Source organism: Engraulis encrasicolus, chromosome 7, assembly GCF_034702125.1.
Source record: "Engraulis encrasicolus isolate BLACKSEA-1 chromosome 7, IST_EnEncr_1.0, whole genome shotgun sequence".
NCBI classification, from domain to species: Eukaryota; Metazoa; Chordata; class Actinopteri; order Clupeiformes; family Engraulidae; genus Engraulis; species Engraulis encrasicolus.
In genome coordinates, this window is record NC_085863.1 from 20,793,070 (window position 1) to 20,799,752 (window position 6,683).

General features: G+C 43.9%; 1 protein-coding gene across 2 annotated transcripts in view; it reads right to left on the reverse strand.

Annotated features, from left to right (window-relative positions):
- The window catches only part of pafah1b1b (platelet-activating factor acetylhydrolase 1b, regulatory subunit 1b), a 36,093-nt gene extending 33,023 nt beyond the window's left edge, over positions 1–3,070 (reverse strand). For both annotated transcript variants that reach the window (XM_063203054.1, XM_063203055.1), the window contains exon 1: positions 2,830–3,070. The gene's annotated coding sequence lies outside the window, so the exon portion shown is untranslated. The remainder of the gene's footprint in view (positions 1–2,829) is intronic.
- Between the last annotated feature and the right edge of the window lie 3,613 nt (positions 3,071–6,683).

Below are 6,683 nucleotides of genomic sequence, written 5' to 3' on the forward strand. Positions count from 1 at the left end.
GACAGCCATGTCGCACATTCTGTGCGAACAGAAAAAGAGCATGTTCCATTCCCCCTTTCAACTTGCCAGATTGACAAGCATAACTGAAACTCATCCAGGCCATTTGAACTAAGCTTATAGGAACATCATTCAGTCCGATGGAGCAAAGTCTGACAACAACATCTAAACTAGGCCACAACACAGCAAGAGGCATCAAAAACAACTCAAAAGTAGCTCAAGTTTGCATAGTAATGCAGTGCGTTCATTGAAAAGTTTTACAACAGAGGCCACAAGTGACATGTAGGCCTAGACCTTCTTGCAGCTGGTAGCCTACATTTACAACTTGACTTTTTCTCACAAGGTTAAGCAAACAAGATCATTTAAACCTGGTCTTGGTCTTCTAGGGCAGGCTCATGCCTCAAGGCATCTGTTGCGCAAAATAAGATATACAAACAGACAAATCCAGACGTTTTTAAAAACGCCTGTTAATGCCACTTCAATTTCCTGTCAGCTTTGATTTATGCATGGGCATTATTTTACAGCCTGAGGCATTCAAAACATCCATCCTATGGATGATCGGATTACCCTTAACCTAGAATAATGAACTAGACTAATGATGCACAAGAAGGCACATTCTGACTTATGAAACGACTACAAAAGCTTGGCTTTGCTCCAGTTTTACATCAACTAGGACCTGTCTGTGCTAAATTAGTTGGGTAGCTAGTACTACTACCATGAGAGATGATCAATACACTTGGCTTTTGGGATGTTGGTCCATCAACTATTGTATGCCTAGAAACAAGAGGTCATAGCCAAATTGACTATGGCATCAATTGTGAGACTGTTGAAACTTTCCAGCTCTGCACTTCTAACATGGTCTGTGGTCTAAAACTTGTGCTACTCATTCAATGAACAACACACAGCGTTTATTAATTACTTAAAAAACATGTCTCAATTGAACCAGGACAGCACATTTTCCCCTTCAGTGACCATGCACAGAAGACTACCAATGGGACAAACCAGGTAGATTTAGGTAACCAATTTGAGTGTCTCACATGTATGACACATGAATGTATCACTTGTAAAAGCAGGCCTTAGATTTTTGCTGAGATTGCCTGATGATCATTAGGGAATGTTTGTTTGAACTGAAACTTTCAGACATGTATACATGTAATATTGAGTAGAAGCAGGAGTGTTTGGCGCTGTGGTGAACTGCAGACAAGTTAAAGCAGTGTTGTTGCTAGTTAGGTAGTACACGGCCAAGTAACAGCTCACTTTCTAGATGGCTGCCAAGCCACAATAAAAAAAAAACACTTTTCAATAGAGTGAGAGAAAAAGGTTAAGAAATGATACGATATCATGACTATCCAAACGCCACATTCGGATCACAGGGACTGTGGTGTGATCTGCCACATGATGGAAACTCCACCCCAAAAAAACTGCTCAATGATTTATCTCCGTGCGCAATTTATCCGTTAGCCAGTGGCCATCACAGACCCATGCAGTTCACAAAAGCAAGAATCACATTTACAGTACTCGACTTTAACGAACATAAAGAGACAACATCCCCGCCGTTAGCTTGTTGATATCATTGTGATATCATCATGATTATGAGGTTCTGTTTGTGTCGGCCTCATTTTAGGCCTCAAACATTCACATGATGGTGAATATCTCAATGAATGAAACGCTAGGCCACACATGACCAACCTCAATGCCCATGATAAATGCAATTATAACGATGACGATTCTGCATAATCTCTTGATGTATGAAAACAGTAACTGCAGTCGGTGGGGATGAACTGTCAAATAGGCCATAAAATAACTGGAACCTTCGCACGGGTCAAGATGACAAGGCTTGTGAAAACTAGCAAGAGAACACGGAAAGCAAGGTGGACAGGCCATTTGACCGCACGATGATGTTCTTTCATCATACCGTGCGCGAGACATTTGTTTATTACGCAGAACAAACTCAAAACACGGATGACTGGGCGATGCTTGTCTACGCTACCGAATAGCTGACCAAACAACCCCACCTTTGGCTGATAAACATTTACAGCAAGAAATAATTCATGCCGTGCATAAAAAATGACAAAGCGTGTTGGACTACGTTTCCTGGCAAATCAAGGGCATGCATCCGCATCTTGAATTAACGAAAAATATTGATCTTCGTTAGCGAACTGGCTACTACCGATGTGGCACTGGGTCCTTGAAACACGCCCAATTTTAACGGCGATGCTATCGCCTGTATCTGAATATTAGCTACAGCTTGTAGCCCGTTATCAAACATTTTGCATCAATGCGCCATGTTCGAACCAGCAGCTGGTCTTCCTGTTGTACTTCAACACAAGGTGATAAAGAATGGCTATTTGTCTCGTAGTTTGCTATTTGTTTACCGTTCCATTTCTTTCCCCATCATAAAGTTTACGTCCTCCCATTGCCATGAGCTAATGTTGCGTAGGCTAGATGTAGCTTGTAGCCTGTCATGTTATCCCGATGCTAGCTTTAGCGGCTATACAGCTACCAAGCTAGCTCGCAAAATCGTGGACCGTGAGGAGTGCCGTTTTGCTTTACAGATATTATGACAAGCCTACACACGCCATGACTTTATAAACCCACAAACCGCAAAAGGACACCCTCCTTCACAAGTAAAATATAAACATGAGCATGAACCATTACACCTTATTTCGTACAATTTCGCCCTTTACCATGTAGGTAGCTGGATAGCTAACGGCCTATTCGCCATTTTGAGAGGGGCAGGAGGCGCAAATTTCGCAGCCACATCGGCATTTTAAGCACTTCCTATTCCTTACCAAAACTTCATAACTCAAAGGGGAAAACAAAGACGTGTACCTTATTTGCAGATTCAGCTGTCATATACGGTTGGCCATCAGCAAGGGAACGAAAAATATAATTGTTTCTCAATAGGACGAGTCACTTCCGACAATCCAATACTCCCCGGCGAGGTCAATGTTGTTTCTCCTATGTTTCTGTACCGCAATCGTACCCGACTATCGGGCACGCGCACGGACGTCGAGTGGGAACTGGGACGCCCACGTTACGTTTATTAGTTGAAAGTGAAGTGAATTTTCTAGACAGTCCAGTCCATAAGGCACTGTGTTATTTTCCCTGCGAATGAGACTTTTCTAAATCAGCAACTTGGCAGGCGAATGTTGACACTTCATCATAGAGAGGATGAGGAGATCATCATAATCGCTGTTCCATTCCACCACTGGCCTTACTGGAATGGAATTCCTTGGCTTTCAACTGGAAAGGAAAGAACTGTCAACTGTTCGTGTTGCAAGGGCCTGGGGGCCTATACAATCATTAGCATACAGACTCCAACGTCCAATTTCACATGCAAACATAGACAATACAATACATAAAGTGTAACAGGTGTAAAAATCACCTCCTTGTGCAAGTTCATTATTACAAAAGAAAGACTAGGACTTTTTTTTTTAAGCACAATTAAAAACATAATTAAATGTAAACGTAGTCCCTCCATACAGTAGGCATGTGCACCAGGTGATGCTTTTAAAATGCTAGATAAAAAATAAAAAAAATGCTTGATAACCCACTGTTTAAATGCTTCAGGCAACCCACTGTCTTTTTATAGCAGCATTTCAGAAGATAATGCTTGCTTTGTGATCTCACTAATTTACAAGAAGAATTTATTCTTGATGAAAGAAATTCTTACTGACTTCATGTAAAAATGGGCAGAGATTGGTGAAAGAGCAGTCTAAAATGTTGTATTTTCTAAGGGCACTTGTGATATTTAGGTCCAAAGTCCTACATCTTCCAGCAAAAAAGGAACCAATACTGTATCAACACACCTCATATTAGTCAGCAGGCCAAGTATATGCAAAATGCAAAATATCGCAATGTGAGCAAAAGCGCCACTTTGTGGTTATTGTTGGTATTAAAATGTTCTCAAAGCTAAAGGAAGCCAATTTGTTGGATTATTGTTATTATAGGGCAACAGCAAGTTAAACAAAACTAGTTTCAAAGCTTCTTAATTTAGACACTGGGATGACACAATATACACAGCAGTGGCCGCAAACAGGACCATGGACAGCTCTGGTCAGGCCTGGGACAAATTCATCAGAAAGGGCACCCAATTTATAGGCCTACATTGCAGTACTAATGCTGAGTCCTCCCTGTTGTTTTGTTTTTTAGGTAAGAGGGCAAAGTAATATATTAAGATAATTATTGGGCGATAATTATATTATTATAAAGCCATGTAATATTATTGCATGTGTCTTGTCTGTGGCAGGGCATACAGGCCATCACGGACTATAAGCCTGCACCACGAAGCTGTGACAACAACACCTCTCTGCTAAACGACCTGAACAGTTTCTTTGCCCGCTTTGAAGCACAAAATGACACTCACCCACAGAAAACTCCCCCTCCCCCCCATGATCAACCCCTTTACCTGTCCTCTGCCAGTGTTAAGAGGACACTGGCCACCATCAACCCACGCAAAGCAGCTGGCCCAGACAACATACCTGGCCGAGTGTTGAAGGATTGTGCAGAAGAGCTGAAGGATGTCTTCACAGACATCTTTAACATCTCTCTGGAGCAAGCAGTCATCCCATCACTTTTCAAAGCTGCTACCATCATACCTGTGCCGAAGAAATCATCACCATCATGCTTCAATGACTACCGTCCTGTAGCACTGACGCCCATAATCATGAAGTGCTTCGAACGGCTAGTCCTGTCACACATCAAAGCCACCCTACCCCCCACCCCGGACCCCTACCAGTTTGCATACCGAGCCAAGCGATCCACGGAGGATGCAATTTGCTCTGCCCTCCATCCAGCCCTCACCCACTTGGACAATAAAGACTCATATGTGAGAATGCTGTTCATTGACTTCAGTTCAGCATTCAATACCATAATACCACAACTCATCAGAAAACTGGACAAACTAGGTTTCAGCACCTCCCTCTGCAACTGGCTGCTGGACTTCCTGATGCAAAGACCACAAGCAGTACGGGTAGGGAACAACACCTCGAGCACCCTGACCCTGAGCACGGGGGCTCCGCAAGGTTGTGTTCTCAGCCTGCTGTTCACGCTGCTGACACACGACTGCACAACGACCCACAGCACTAACCATCTAGTGAAGTTTGCGGATGATACAACACTGGTGGGCCTCATCACCAAGGGCGATGAGACTCACTACAGAGAAGAAGTAGACCTGCTGGCCAGATGGTGCAAAGACAACAACCTCCTGCTGAATGTCAACAAGACCAAGGAGATTGTTGTCAACTTCCAAAGGGTCCAAAAACAACTGCCACCACTGACCATCGACGGCGATGCTGTGGAGAGAGTGAGCAGCACCAAGTTCCTTGGAGTGCACATCAGCGACGACCTCTCTTGGACCACCAACACTACATCACTGGCGAAGAAGGGCCCATCAGCGTCTCTACTTCCTGCGCAAACTAAAGAAGGCAAGTGCTACACCCTCCATCATGACAACATTCTACAGAGGAACCATAGAGAGCGTCGTGTCCAACTGCATCACAGTGTGGGGAGGAAGCTGCACGGAGAAAAACAGGAAGACACTCCAGCGTGTTGTGAACACAGCGAAGAAGATCATTGGAGTACCACTCCCCTCCCTGCAGGACATTTACACCACACACGCCTCACCCGGAAAGCACTGATGATCATCAAAGACACAAGCCACCCTGCACACAAACTGCTCAGCCTCCTGCCCTCTGGAAAGAGTACAGGCCCGCCTCCGTTCCCGTACCACCAGGCTGGCGAGCAGCACAATGCACCAAGCGATCAAGATGCTGAACACTCAACCCACTCTCCTCCACTGTCAGCCTCTAGCCAGCAAGGCCACTGACAAACCCCCCCCCCCCTCCCCCCACCACCATATCTGCGACTGAACATTCCACCTGCACTACTATACTCGTGACTGAACTTTCAACCTGCACTAACTCAAAACATGCACACACACACACACACACACACACACACACACACACACACACACCCACACACACACACACACACACACACACAAGCACACTGCACTTTCTGCACTAAACCCAAACATACACACACTGACACACACACACACACACACACACACACACACACACACACACACACACACACACACACACACACACACACACACACACAGACCACACGAACACACACACAAGACGCACACCGCACCTTCTACCTGCACTAAACACATACACACACATACACACACACACACACACACACACACTGCTGCTGGTGTACTTGACAGACCTTTTTTAATATTTATTTTCTTCAAAATGCTACTATTACCATGTCAGAACGCTATAAAGGACTTTTTTTAGGAAAAGCACAAAAGCACAACAGATACCTCTTAATGTATGTCCTCTACAAGTCTTCTGTTGTCCAGTCTTGCACTTTAAATGTCTGTATGAGCACTGTCTATGTCCATACTGTCTTAAGTCCATGTATAAGTACTGTCTATGTCTATACTGTCTATGTCCTTACCTAGATTAGTCTATGTCTAATGGGAAAGCAAGAAATGTAATTTCAAATTCTTTGTATGACCAGTGCATGTAAAGAAATTGACAATAAAACCTACTTGACTTGACTTGTCTGTTATGTTCAGTGGGTTCTAGTGGTGTCTGGGAATAATGTCATTATGTGTGTATGTTTGATGTTTTTTATGTGTAGCTGTGTTATGCGTGTGG